Source organism: Theropithecus gelada, chromosome X (assembly GCF_003255815.1).
Source record: "Theropithecus gelada isolate Dixy chromosome X, Tgel_1.0, whole genome shotgun sequence".
Lineage (NCBI taxonomy): Eukaryota > Metazoa > Chordata > Mammalia > Primates > Cercopithecidae > Theropithecus > Theropithecus gelada.
In genome coordinates this window covers 33,293,353-33,309,119 of record NC_037689.1, presented here as the reverse complement: position 1 = coordinate 33,309,119, position 15,767 = coordinate 33,293,353, and the positions used below count along the sequence as shown (strand labels likewise).

Sequence of the window (15,767 nt, the reverse complement as noted above, 5' to 3'; positions counted from 1 at the left end):
AGATTTTAAAATCCGCCCATTCGTGCCTGGGGCTGAGGTCCTCCCTTACCTAGGCAGAGGTGGGAGCTTAGTGGGGCTGCTGCAGCCCTGCTTCCTCCTCCCCATTTCTATGCTCCTGGGACCAGGTCTGCACTGGTAGGTGCTAGAGCCAGGAGAGACTTTTGAGATAATGTACAATCTCCTCATTTTATGTATGAGGAAACTGGGGCTTAGGGAAGAAAATGAAGTTGTCCAGGGTCACTCAACTAGTGGTAATGCCAGAACCAAGGTGAAGATGTTTGGAGGTGTCGGGGCTGTGGGGACCACATTGCTCCAAGTCAACGATGGTACAGGACTGTCAATGAAGCCTGGCACAGCTGTTGCTTCCGGTGTTCAGAATGCCAGGATTCCCTCACCAGGTGGTTCTACGAGAAGGATGGGAAGCTCTACTGTCACAGGACTACTGGGAGATGTTTGGGGAGTTCTGTCATGGGTGCTCCCTGCTGATGACAGGGCCTATTATAGTAGCTGGAGATGTTACAGTAGGTGGTTAATCAGACATGAGCAGGGCAGGAGAGGGCTCCTCCACACCAGGAATGTCAGGCGACCATTAGGTGATGGTCAGGCAGTTGTTAACCATCTCTCTAAAATAATAATTGGTTGCGGCTCATAACAGAGAAAGGCAGTCTCCCAAAACATTAAAAAAAAAAAAAAAAACCAAAAAAAACCCCTGAAACTGGTGATCAGCAGCTTCCTGATAAGATCTCAGGAGCAGGGTGAGTGGGCTCAAGCATGTGCACTAAGAGGTAAAATGATGGAGTTTAACTGGTCTATGACCTTCCTCTAGGAATGCTCAACTAGTAAGGGGAAAGCACCTCAAGTGAGCATATGCACAACTTCAGTAAACACACTGCGCATGCAGCCCCTCCCAAGTGCTAGCAGGCCACTGCGCATGCAGACAGCCCACCCCAAGGGAAGAATCAGGGGAGACAAGATGCAGACCCCAGAAGAATGCTAACATATAAAACCCCAAGTCAAAGGTCAAACTGCACACTTGATCTCTGAAGTCTCCTGCTTGGCCCTCTTCCAAGTGTGATTTACTTCCTTTCATTCCTGCTCTAAAGCTTTTTAATAAACTTTCTTTCCTGCTCTGAAACTTGCCTTGGTCTCTCACTGTCTTATGCCCCTCAGTGAAATTATTTCTTCTGAGGAGGCAAGAATTGAGGTTGCTGCAGACCCATGCAGATTTGCTGCTGCGAATAGGGAGTTCAAGTACCATCCAGAATGCTTTGCCTGTATGAGCTATAAGGTGACCATTGAGGATGGGGATGCATATGCCCTGGTGCTGTGTGTCACCCTATACTGTGGAAAGTACCACAATGAGGTAGTGCTGGCACCCATATTTGAGAGACTCTCCACAGAGTCCATTCAGGACCAGCTGCCCTACTCTGTCATGCTCGTGTCCATGCTGGCCACCACAGAGGGCAGGCAGAGCTTCTCCGTGTCCGTGGAGAATGCCCGCTCCAACTACATTACCACCATGCAAGTAAAAGAGGTCAAACAGATGCACATCAGTCCAAACAGCCACAATGCCATCCACCCCAGGGACCACATCCTGGAGATCAGTGGAACCCCCATCCACACACTCCAAGTAGAGGAGTTGGAGGATGCAATTAGCCAGATGAGCCAGACACTTCTGCTGTTGATTGAACATGACCCCGTCTCCCAGTGCCCAGCCCAGCTGCGGCTGGATGCCTGGCTCTCTCCTCACATGCAGAATGCTGGACACCCTCACGCCCTCATCACCCTGGACACCAAGGATAATCCAGAGGGGATGCTGAGAAGATGCTCCCTGAGACTCAGTAACAGCATCTCCAAGTCCCCTAGCCCTAGCTCCCCAAAGGAGCCCCTGCTGCTCAGCTGTGACGTCAGCCACTGGGAATCCCTATGTTGTTCTAGCACTTATTCAAAGCAGATCTTCCGGTCTTGTGACCTGATCCACGGGGAGGTCCTGGGGAAGGGCTTCTTTGGGCAGTCTATCAAAGTGACACACAAAGCCACAGGCAAAGTGGTGGTCATGAAGGAGTTAATGAGATGTGATGAGGAGAACCAGAAGACTTTTCTGACTGAAGTGAAAGTGACGTGAAGCCTGGACCACCCCAATGTGCTCAAGTTCATTGGCGTGCTGTAAAAGGACAAGAAGCTGAACTTGCTGAGAGGACATTGAGGGGGGCACACTGAAGGACTTTCTGCAAAGTGTGAACCCATTCCCCTGGCAGCAGGAAGTCAGCTTGGCCAAAGGCATTGCCTCCAGAATGGCCACCAGCAAGAAATGTAATTTGCATAAGAACAACTTCAAGAAGTGCTACACAGTGGTAGGAAACCTCTACTGGGTGACACCTGAGATGCTGAATAGAAAGAGCTATGATGAAATGTGGATGTCTTGTCTTTTGGGGTCATTCTCTGCGAGACCATTGGGCAGATGTATGCAGATCCTGATTTCCTTCCCCAAACACTGGACTTTGGCCTCAGCATGATGCTTTTCTGGGAGAAGTTTGTCCCCACAGACTGCCCTCCAACCTTCTTCCCCCTGGCCATGACCTGCTGCAGACTGGAGCCCAAGAGCAGACTGGCAGTCTCAAAACTGGAGGACTCCCTGTACCTGGTGGAGCTGGGCATCCCGCTTCCTGTAGGGCTGGAGGAGTTGGGCCACACTGTGAGCATGCAGTACGGCCTGATCCAAGACTCACCCCACTAGCCCTGGCCCAGCCCCCTGCAGGGGGGTGTTCCACAGCCAGCATTGCTCTTCTGTACCCCATCCCTGCTGTGAGCAGGGTTTTTCGGGCTTTGTGTGGATTGGCAGCTCATTTAGAAGCAGAACAAGCCGGCAGGGTGCGGTGGCTCACACCTGTAATCCCAGCACTTTGGGAGGCCAAGGCATGTGGATCACCTGAGTTCAGGAGTTCGAGACCACCCTGACCAATATGGAGAAACCCCATCTCTACTAAAAATACAAAAAATTACCCGGGCGTGGTGACGCATGCCTGTAATCCCAGCTACTCGGGAGACTGAAGCAGGACAATTGCTTGAACCCAGGAGGCGGAGGTTGCGGTGAGCCGAGATCGCACCATTGCACTCCAGCCTGGGCAACAAGAACAAAACTCCATCTCAAAACAAAAACAAAAAAGAAGCAGAACAAGCCATCTCTTTTATCTCCCCAGGAGACGAGTGGATGCACCACCAGGAAAATGTATCTCCATAGGTTTGAGGGCCTGGTTACTCTCTGCAAATCCAGCACTCACCTGAAAGCTGTGAAGAAGACAAAAAAAAAAAAAAAAAAAAAAGCCTGGCCTTTGGGCCAGGAGGATATCTGTTACTCAGATCCACCCAGGAGCTTCCAGGTCACGCTGATTAGTGTAATAGATTACACTTGCTAGGCAGGATCCCAGGGTGAACCTGCCTGTGAACTCTGAAGTCTGTAGTCCAGCTGGGAGCAGGAGGCCTTCAAGTGGAAGTGTGGACAAAGGAAAGACTGGTGGCCAGAAGGCACTCAAAGGGTGTGAAAAGACGGTGGTGCTCCCCACTTCCTCTCCAGGTCCTGCTCTTCCTGGAGCAGAGCTTGAGGGAGTAGGTTTTGAAGAGTCTTGGTGTATGGCACAACTGGCCAGGAGTCAGGAAAAGGGCTGGTTTCTGTTCACCTGCCGGAGGGTGACTCTAGCCAGCCAGGCACAACATCCATGCGAGGGGAAGCTTCTACCTCATGTTTTCAAACCTAATTACCAGAGACTGGCTGAGAACTTATGGACAACAACCTGTCTGTTTGCAACAGTCACTTTCAAGCAGAGGAAGAGGCTGGGGGACTGGAAAGAAAGAGGCCCTGCCCTCTGGAAAGCCCAGCTCCTGGCTTTTGCTACTTATACCCTGGTGGACTCCTCAGTCAGAAGCCTAAGACATTTTGCCTAGAGCTATATGGGTTCTGGAGGACAGTGTGGCTTGTCACAGGCCTAGGGGCTCAGTTAGGGGAGTGGGACTCTCAGCAATCTCTTGGCCTTGGCCTTGTGGCAGCCACTGTTCACCCTTCAACATGCCTGGTTTAGGCAGCAGCTTGGGCTAGGAAGAGGTGGTGACAGAGTCCCAAAGCTGAGATGCTGAAAGAGATACCTCCCCAAGTTGGGCCAGCTGACTTCTACTTCCCGCATTGGCTGTCCCACCTCACTAGCTCCTGGCTGCAGCTGTCTGAGCCACAGCTGCGGGTACTGGAAAGCCCTGAAGTGGCCCTCCACCTTGGCTCCCAGAGCTGCAGGGACTCTTTGGCTCAACTAGATTTGCATCCTCCTAACTGTGAGCTTACAGCATATTTAACAAATTGAGAATAGGTTTGGGGTATTAATGCAATGTGTGGCCGTTGTATTGGAGTGGTGTCTGTGGCACGGGATTGATCCAGGAAAGTGGTTGCTGTAAATATTATCTTGTCATTACATCTATTGGGTGGTATGTGAAATGTCGTACATAGACTTGATGAACTGTGGGATCAAATGTCGTCTCTGGCCAGAGTTTCCTTGCTATACAGACTATACTTACACGTGAAGTTTGCAAGCTTGCTGTAGGGTTAAGCCTGGACTCCCAGCAGCAGCTCAGTTTAGTATTGTGCGGCTGGTTGTGCCTCAGCTGTCCCCAATAAGTGTGGGAGTGGTGGGTCTGAACTGGGTCATTGATCAGACACAGTAAATTAAGCAGTTAGTATAACAAGCAATTTTTTAAAATCCAGGATTTTTTAAACAAGGGGAACAGTTTTGCATGCATTTGTGCATTGCAGTGAGGTTGAGATATACATGTCAACTTTTGAAAACGAGCCAAGAGATTATAAATCAGCATATGAGACTCTTCCTATTCATCTTATTAAAGTACTGACTTTGTTATCATTTACACATTTAGAAATTGTATCCTGCCGTGCAGAAAAGGACAAAATGTGGGGGCAAGTATTAAATTAGACAATATGCCAGGAAGAACAATCAATTATTTGTTAGGTACCTATTAATTATTTGTCCAAGCGAAAACTGGTTTCTGAGACTGTTATCTGTAATAAAATACATTTCCCAATGAGGCAGTGAGGGAGATGATCATAGGTGGATCTTTGCCAATCCTGTGTCTGTTCATTGTTTTGCATGTATTATACCCTGGGAGGTCTTGAGGACCAAACATGGAATGTATGACTTTTAAAATATGTCTGGCCAGGCATGGTTGCACATGCCTGTAATTCCAGCACTTTGGGAGGCTCAGGCGGGCAGATCACCTGAGGTCAGGAGTTTGAGATCAGCCTGGCCCACATGGTGAAACCCCATCTCTCCTGAAAATACAAAAATTAGCCAGGCATGGTGGTGGATGCCTGTAATCCCAGCTATTCAGGAGGCTGAGGAAGGAGAATTACTTGAACCTGGGAGGCAGAAGTTGCAGTGAGCTGACATTGCGCCACTGCACTCCAGCCTAGGTGACAGAGTGAGACTCTGTCTCAAAAAATAAATACACAAAAATTCAATATGTCTGGTGATAATTTAAAATATCAAAATCATCCCATTTAAAAATCAAGCATGATTTTTCAAGGAAATTAATTTTGCTACTTTTCCATTCATGGCACAGGGAGTTGTTTTTGAGAAGTGTTTATTCTTCAACTTGCCCCTTGAAAGTAAATTTATTTTCTTTCCCCGGTCTATAGGGCAACACCAATCATAAGACAATTCCTCTTTTATTGCTCTCTTAACATTCTCCAGCTCACAGGAAACTTCCTCTTCAGGCTTTTATCACTGTACTTCTAAGTGTCAATTAGTGAGTTTTATCTGTTATTCCATTAATGTCTTTTAAAAGTCTATTATATGAAAATCCCTGTGCAACTTGTTATTTGAGAAGCAAAGGCAAAAAAAGTCACTTAGTGGATATAGTATGACAAAATAGAAACACACAAAGATATAAATAACAAATCTATAATATGAAATACAGCAATATGAGAGGAGAAGGATAATGCAGGCAGATCATAGTTGATTTCTGGGCACATAGGGTCTCCAGACCCGAAAGGGGTGCAGACAACAAAGTGCACATGGATGGAGTAATTTGTGTGGCTTCACAGGAGGGGAAGACCTCAACAGAACATGGGACAGCATTTGAGTGGGCAGAGGGAAGAAGATCAGCACTCACTAAGAAACCTTGGCGGTAAAGAAGTCCCCCTATTTAGGAATCAATGACAAGGTGAATGTGGCTGGCATCAAAAACTAAAGGAGAGGACTAGCAAGCCTGGAAAACTGAAGTTGCATTCAGCCCATAGAAGGTCTTGCATGTGAGAATAAGGAAGAATTTGGAGTTTACCTTCTTTCTGTTAGATGATTTATTCATCATCAAGTGTTTATGGAGTACCAGGAACAGTCCCAGGAACTGATAATGCAGTGATGATTAAGATACTCAAAGTCCTTGCAGCTCTGGAACCTTCATTGTAGAAGGGAGGAAGACAGAAAATCAACCGGAAAACAAATTAACAAGATCATTCAGGCCGGGTGTGGTGACTCACACCTGTAATCCAAGCACTTTGGGAGGCCAAGGCAGGAGGATGGCTTGAGTTCAGGAGTTGGAGACTAGCCTGGGCAACATAATTACCCATAGAGACCCCATCTCTATGAAAAATTAAAAACAAAACAAAAACTAGCCCACTGTGGTGGCACACGGTTGTAGTCCCAGCTACTTGGGAGGTTGAGGTAGGAGGATCCCTTGAGCCTAGGAGGTAGAGGGTGCAGTGAGCAGAGATCATGCCACTACACTCCAGCCTGGGCAACAGAGCAAGTCTCTGTCTCAAATAAATAAATAAATAAATAAATAAAAATAAGATCAAGATAATAACAATTGTGGTAAAAATAATGAAATAAGATCGTGAGAAAGAGGATGACTGGGGCTAGGGATAAATTTTTATTTTTAATTTTTATTTTTATTTTTATTTTTTGAGACAGAGTCTTGCTCTGTCACCCAGGCTGGAGTGCAGTGGTGCGATCTGGCTCACTGCAACTTCCGCCTCCTGGGGATTCAAGCGATTCTCCTGCCTCAGGCTCCCAAGTAGCTAGGACTACAGGCATGCACCACTGTACTCAGCTAATTTTTGGAATTTTAGTAGAGATGGGGTTTCACCATGTTGGCCAGGCTGGTCTCAAACTCCTGGCCTCAAATGATCTGCCTGCCTTGGCCTCCCAAAGTGCTGGGATTACAGGCGTGAGCCACTGTGCCTGGCCTGATCATTTTTTCAAAGCAAGGAAATAACACTATCAAAACAAAGATTTAGAAAGTTACATTTCTTTTTGCTTAATAAACGCTCATGCACTAGGGAAAGAACAGGCTTTTGGCTTCCTCTCTTCTTACTTTTATGAAACATTTATTGAGTGGTGATTTTCTGGGGACAACTCTTTCACTTAGTTTTCTAAATTAATTAGGGGGATCTCTAAGAATAGAAACTTTTGATCCAAACAGAAAAGTGAGAAGTCCGAGACAAGTTAGCACCTACCCAGTGTAGGTCGGCAAGTTTCTCTTTTGGCTTTTGCTAATGATGATGTTGCTGAAGGAGCCAGGTTTTTCAGAAAAAGGCAGGGAATGTTGGGTCTGCCCTTGATCGATACAGTGTCAGTGACTGTCCACTACAACTGGATCCAGATGTTCCCTCACAATCACTTCCACTGAACATTATCATTCTTAAAGGAAAAATATAAATATGCCTTAATATCTATTAATTTGAATCCATGTTTTCACAGGTTATATGAATCACCACCATTTTAGGCAGTTCAGATTTGCCCAATTGAGGCCTCCTAACCAGATGTGCTATGCTAAGCCAACAACAGTCAGCAGAACTGCCTATGAATATGAACAAAAATGAGTGTTTCAGATAAGAAGTGATCTCCCAGACTTCATGCCAGAAAACAACTGTGTGAGTTTAGAGTTCTGGCTGGGGATTTCTGAAGCAAGCCAATTTCATAATGTTGGTTGCTTCTTTATCCTTAACAGCTTTATTTTTTCATCTGAATTAAGTGTGTGCCTGTAATTTGCCATTCAAAATGTAAACTCCCTTCTCCCCCATGTTTTCCCATCTTGTTCTCTTCCCGCCCCCACCGGGACTTTGATCTCCCTAATCTCCTAAATTCCTCCCAGAGATACAGACTTTAGCAGTTCATTCTCTTGGTCCTTCACCATTAAAGCATAGCTTCCCTCCCTTCAAAAGTCTTATTCACTTTCCACCTTCTTTCAACATGTAGCCAGAAAGTCCATGTAGTAGAGCAGAAAGAGGTGGGCTTTGAAGTCAGCAAGACCTGGGTTTGAAAAGCAGCTCTGCCTGAATGGCTCTGGGAATCACTTCATGTTTTAAAGCCCCACTTCTTCACCTATGCAGTGTGCTTGACGGACAAAGTAAATGCTTACCGTATCTGAGGTTTAAAGGAAATAATTAATATAAACTATAACTAATACATATATGTATAAGTGCCTGCAATATAGAAGGTGATATACAAGCAAATGTTTGAAATTGAGCCCCCTGTTTCCCCCTTTTTTCCAGTAATTGCATGTTTGGAAAATTACTGTTATTCTATATATGTGTACATAGAGTGTATTTTTCTCTGTGTCTCCATAATGTTTTAGAACTATGATTTTCAAATTTTAACATGCATGCAAATCACTTGGTGATCTCCGTTTTTCTGATTCAGGAAGTCTAAGTTTGGCCTGAGATTCTGCATTTCTAACAAGCTTCCAGGTGACATTGAGGCTGCTGGTTCAAGGACCATGCTTTAAATGGCAATGTCGTAGAAGGAAAGTTCACAGATGTGGTGTTAGGAATGTATTCAGCTGCATATAACAGAACACCAGCTAACAGTGTCTTATCAGGATTTGTTCTCATGCATTAAGAATCTAGAGGAGGTAGATGGCTACTAGCATTGGTTTTGTGTGGCACCATGATATCAAGCCTAGCATGACTGTGATACTCTTGCTTTTCCCTCAGGCTTGTTGGTGAATGGCCATAAAACTGGATGCTACAGTTTCAGACTTCATGTTCACATTTCAAGGTAGTGAGAAGAGACATATCCCATGCCAGCTGTTCACTTCTATCTGGAGAGCAAAAGTTTTTCAGAACCTCCTGAAAGCTTTGGCTTATGTTATAATGATCATCTTAGTGTCACATGGCCAATCCACACTCCAAGACAGAGAAAGTGAGCCTTCTGAGAAGAAAGAGTGGGTACTGAATAGGCAACTAGCAGAGACTACTCTATTTAGGTTCCTCCTACCTTTGTTAAATAACTTCTATGTAACTTTCCTCTGATACCTGATCTTTTCATACATACTCAGAAGATACTTGGTAACCCTTTGAAGGTTTACGTAGCTGCCCCAGTAGAGGAATTGCTTTTCTCAGCTCTTATATATCATACAAGTCTAATATGATATTTATTAATACACAAAGTATAATTGTGAGTTAATAAAGTCAGCTTTCAATTCCTTAAGAAAATGCTCAGATTCTTACTGAACACAGACCATGTCACTCACTTAAATAATTTGGGCTCAAATTAAATACTTTAATTTATATTCAAATTAGCGCTCAGTGAAGGAATTAGATGTCAAGAATAATAGGTCAAAGGGAACATGGGAATGTTAATCCCCTGTCTATAAATAGAAGACTAGTGATACACAGATCAAAATTAAGTTCAAACAGCATGCCTAAAATAGACTTTTGCAAATGATGCTTCTAAGGAGGAATTATTTCAGTGAAAATAACTCTAGCTCCTATTTTAAGAAATCTTGGATGTTACAATAATGTATTTAACTCATGGCAAATAAATTAGTGGATGTCAAATAAAATTATTACGCAAATAATAATTCATAACACGAAAAAGACAAGCAGATTTACTTTGTAAGAAAGTTGAACACTCTACGGAAATGGGGAAGAGAAACAAAATTCATACCTCATACTGTCAAATTAGAGGTCAATAATAAAATCAGATTTCAATTATTTGAGACTATATTGACATTTCCACCAACTTTATGAATCAGTCAGTTAATATACATGGGAACTTTAGTCTATTAGAGGCTATAAATAAAAATATTAAGTCAACATAATTACTCTTGTGCCCCAGGGATGGTATGAATCCCCCACCCCGCAAAAAAGACATTTCCAGAGTTGATGTGCAAAGACATGACTTTGATTTTAAAGCCCTTTTCAGCTGTTTGACTTCAGACTATTCCTTTGCCCTGATGGCAATGTTGACCACGTATAATTGCTCTGATGATTAAGTGAGAGGATGTAGGGAAGGTGTCAGGCATGTAGTAGGCTCTTGAAAACTTCCTTCTTTCATGTTCTGTACCATTTAGGGAGCTCACACTCTGTTTTCTGTTGTTGCTTGGTTTTCCGATATTAGAATATTAGAAAGGTGCTTGGAGAGAAAGCATATTAGGGAAGACCACGATATCTTAACAAGGTGATTCCATTACTTTAAAGGATTGTTAAGTCCTCAGGATATCTAAGATAAAGACTAAAATAACATCTAAAGGCAAATGTAAATTATTTGACAATTTTCCACTGTTTCACCATTTGGAAGTCTCAACCTTTAGCAAACTTTGTGTGGTACAGATTATTAAGAACTGATGAATTCCATAGACCAGATTAGGCTTAATAATAGCTTGTTTTGCTTCATACTTTAAGTAACTTTTTAAAAAAAAAATCACATCAATTAGTGTCTGAATTTAAGAAGTCTTACAGCAGACAGAACTTGGGCAGCAAAGATCATTTCCAATGAAAGTGGGTATACCAACACTGCAGAAATGAGAAGCAACTTCCTACTTGATGTTTTGGTTCCAAAATGGCACATTCACTATTATAGCAATATCACATTAGACTGATCTCTTCTTCTACAATATAGTGATCATATTTGCTAATTGTTCCTGAGGTTATAAAAGTAATTGATTATATTCCTGATGCAGGATCAGAGGAGGCAGGAAGTGGAGGTAGGAGATGCCCATTAAGCCCTGTGAGCATGTGATCAAGGCTTTGGTGCTTTTCAGGGACTTAAAAATCTTCAAGACTTGAAATCAAATTTGTGGGCTTAAAAATACAAAGTGAGAACTGTAAAATGTAAATACATGTTTAATTAAATGTATACAAAGCCTAACATTATATCAACTTCCCTAATTAATAAATTTAGTATCTATAAACATTTCACTACATTTAAAACCATATATAAGTCACATTTTGTCACTTTGTGAGAGTTGGTGTGTATGCATAGTAACTACTGAGAAATTATAACCAATTCATAAGTCAAAAGTTACTTGTAGCCAAATATCATAAAACACAATTATAAAATCCTGAACTTTTTTTTTTTACAATAATGAATTATGCTTCCTGTGGGATCGGGGTTTGTTTTAATATGTTTTATTTATTTATTTATTTATTTTTATTTTTTTGAGATGGAGTCTCACTGTGTTGCCCAGGCTGGAGTGCAGTGGTGTGATCTTGTCTGCCTCCTGGGTTCAAGTGATTCTCCTGCTTCAGCCTCCCTAGTAGTTGGGACCACAGGCATGTGCCACCACACCCGGCTAATTTTTGTATTTTTAGTAGAGATGGGGTTTCACATGTTGGCCAGGCTGGTCTTGAACTCCTGACCTCAGGTGATCCACCCACCTCAGCCTCCCAAAGTGCTGGGATTACAGGCATGAGCTACTGAGTCCAGACTAGTATATTTTATATAATGTGGAAGAGAGATTCTAAAAGTAAGAGAGCATAGGGCTACAGTATGTTTAGACCAGCGCTGCAGACATATTAAAAAGTATGAGTTAGTGAGCACTCATCCTATAGAAATCCTGTAATCAAATAAGATCAGTATTTGGTATGTAATTATTGCAGTTATTTGTAGAAAAAAATCTCTAAGTTTTATGCTTTAATGAAAAATTTATCTTTAGAATCCGTCTCTTTAAAATCCATCTCTCATCTCTCTTGTCCTCTGTCCAAAGTCCCTACTGATTCTATATTTTAAGACTTTTGAAATATAAAATTCTAGGCTTGGTTTTCATGGAGCATCATAATCTATTCCTAATCGACCCAGTTCTCTACACCTACCAGACTAATACTTTGTCCTTCAGACATCAACATTGTCCTTTCCCATTGTCCTTCTAAATATATCCTTCACCTGGAATGATATTCTTTATCCTTAATCCTCATTCATTCGTAAGTTCATTTTGTGTTTATGGAGCCTACTATGTGCCAAGCAGTGCTCTAGGTTTTGGGAATGCAAAGGTGAATGAAACATAGTCTCTGCCTCAGAGAACTAATAATCGTTTACCTTGCCACTGAGACTGTGGTCTTTGAACCGGCATCCCCAGCATCAGCATCACCTTGTAGAAATGCAAAATCTCAAGTCTCACCCTTTTCTGAACATCTACAGTACAGTCTTCTACCACTAGTTTAGCCCTTAATCATACTTAATCCTTGACCTTTCTCTTGTTCGCTGTTGTTTTGGGCATGAAATGCTCTTCTTCTCAAATGGAGTTTCCATTGGCTAAGAGCAGGAGTAGAGACTTCTTACACTTCTGTACCCCATGAAAGCAATCGACATTTACTGAGTCTATACAATTAGGAAATACTTTTGCTTCATCCGTTTAACAAAACTACTAATATAAAATAGGCTTTGCCTGCTGAAAAGTCTAGGGAATATACTAGTGGATAACATTCATGTAACATCCTCAAAAAAAGAGACTAGATTGGGACTACCTATCCATCTGAATGAAAATGAATTGAAGTCAGATATTTCTCCATCTACCTAGAATTACTGTCATGCAGATAAGAGCAACTGTTCAATCAGATATACCCCAGACCTGCTGGGGGAAAACTCAAGGAAAGAGAAACAGTGGCCTATGTGTAGATCCCTAATGCCTCATCACACTCCAGGGCAGTGCCCAGCAATCTGGCAGAAACAGGCATCAGACCCTAGGAGAGGAGAAAAATAAAATAGGGAGGAGTCTTAAACAACCCAAAGGACAGCAGGAATAAAGAGGGAAGAGGGAAAAGAAAAACAAAAACTGGAACTAAGGCAAGACATAAAATAAGATGGAAAAAATGAAACCAAGCAGTTTTGTAATCACAACAATTGCAACAAAACTCTCTAGTTCAAAAGTGATGATCATAGCCTGAATGTTTTTTAACAAAAACTTCTTGTAAATTGTATCATTTATGAGAAAAAAACTGAAACGAAGGAGCACAGGAATGTTGAAAGTAAAATGACTGGAAAAGTCATACCAGATACATATTAATCAAAAGGAAGTTGGTATATTTGTGGTACTATTAGACAAAACATACTTTAAGGCAAAATATATCACTAAGAGTAATATACAAATATATTACTAAAAGTTTTATATAAAATATAAAACAAATAACTGGAGAATACATAATATGTTTTTCAAACACACCTAGAACTTTACAAAATCTGACTATATAGCAGAACCTAAAATAATCTCAAAAATGTCAAGAAAAAAACATTAGCATACAGTTCATCCCCTCTGATCACAACTACACCAGAAAACAAGAACAAACAAAACAACGGAAAGCAAAACATACCTCACACTTTTGGAAATTAAGAAAAAAAGCAAATTAAAAAATATGTAGTTCACAGAACAGATAACATTGGAAATTAGAAAACACTTATAATTTAAAAATATTAAAAATAATGCTGGGCAGGATGGCATGCACCTGTAGTCCCAGCTACTTGGGAGGCTGAGGCAGGAAGATCGCTTGAGTCTAGGAGTTTGATGCCAGCCTGGGCAACAACATAGTGAGACCCTGTCTCTAAAAATAAAAAAATGCTACAATCAAATTTTGGGGGTGCAACTAAAGTGGTTGTATTAGTCTGTTCTTACACTGCTAATGGAGACATATGCGAGACTGGGTAATTTATAAAGAAAAGGAGGTTTAATGGACTCACAGTTCCACATGGCTGGGGAAGCCTCACAATCATGGCAGAAGGTGAAGCAGGAGCAAAGGTGTGTCTTATATGGTGGCAGGCGAGAGAGAACATGTACAGGTGAACTCCCATTTATAAAACCATCAAATCTCATGAGACTTATTCATGTTCATGTGAACCGCATGGGAAAACCTGCCCCCATGATTCAATTATCTCCCACTGGGTCCCTCCCATGACATGTGGGGATTATAGGAGCTACAATTCAAGATGAGATATGGGTAGGGACACAGCCAAACCATATCAGTGGTATTTGACAGGAAGTTTATAGGCTCAAATGCTTCTATTATAAAAGAAGGGTAAAAATAAATTAAACTTCCACATTAAGACATCAGAAAAGAAACACTGAATACACTTGAACAACGTAGAGGGATGAGAATAATAAAGTTAAGAACGTAAATGAAAAGATATAAGAAAATAGATTAAAATAAAAGTCAAGTTATTTACTTTAAAAGACTAACAGTGTGACGAGCAACTGACAAAACTCATAAAATAGAGAAGGAGAAAACAAAACAAAAGAAAACATCAATACTATTAGGAATATAAAGACAGATAGCTACGGATGCACAGAGATTTAAAAGATAATGAGAACCACTGGATTGGAGTGTGACTAGCTCTTCCAGAAAGAAAGACTGGAAGGGAGAGTGTATAGCACAGGTACAGTGCTGAAATGATAAGGACAAAGTCTTCTGTTGCTCTCAGTGAAATGGAAAATAAGAACCCTGATATGGTTTGGCTCTGTGTCTCCACCACCCAAATCTCATGTCAAATTGTGATCCCCACGTGTTGAAGAAGGAGCCAAGTGGAAGATGATTAAATCATGGCAGTGAATTTCCCCCTTGCTGTTCAGGTGATAGTGAGTTGCGTTCTCATGAGATCTGGTTGTTGAAAGTGTGCAATGCTGATCATCACTGACCATCAGAGAAATGCAAATCAAAACCACAATGAGATACCATCTCACACCAGTTAGAATGGTGATCATTAAAAAGTCAGGAAACAACAGGTGCTAGAGAAGATATGGAGAAATAGGAACAGTTTTACACTGTTGGTGGGACTGTAAACTAGTTCAACCATTGTGAAAGACAGTGTGGCGATTCCTCAAGGATCTAGAACTAGAAATACCATTTGACCCAGCCATCCCATTACTGGATATATACCCAAAGGATTATAAATCATGCTGCTATAAAGACACATGCACACGTATGTTTATTGCAGCACTATTCACAATAGCAAAGACTTGGAACCAACCCAAATATCCATCAGTGACAGGCTGGATTAAGAAAATGTGGCACATATACACCATGGAATACTATGCAGCCATAGAAAAGGATAAGTTCATGTCCTTTGTAGGGACATGGATGAAGCTGAAAGCCATCATTCTCAGCAAACTATTGCAAGGACAAAAAAACAAACACCGCATGTTCTCACTCATAGGTGGGAATTGAACAATGAGATCACTTGAACACAGGATGGGGAACATCACACACTGGGGCCTGTCGTGAGGTGCAGGGAGTGGAGAAGGATAGCATTAGGAGATATACCTAATGTAAATGATGAGCTAATGGGTGCAGCACACCAACATGGCACATGTATACATATGTAACAAACCTGCACATTGTGCACATGTACCCTAGAACTTAAAGTATGATAAATAAATAAATAAATAAATGTGTGTAGCACTTCCTCCTTCACTTTCTCTCTCTCTCTCCTGCCACCATGTGAAGATGTGCTTGCTTCCCTTTGGCCTTCTACCGTGATTGTAAGATTTCTGAGGCCTTC

General features: G+C 42.0%; 1 pseudogene; it reads left to right on the top strand.

Moving 5' to 3' along the window:
• Positions 1 to 276: 276 nt before the first annotated feature.
• Positions 277 to 2,737, top strand: LOC112615133 (annotated as a pseudogene).
• Positions 2,738 to 15,767: the final 13,030 nt, after the last annotated feature.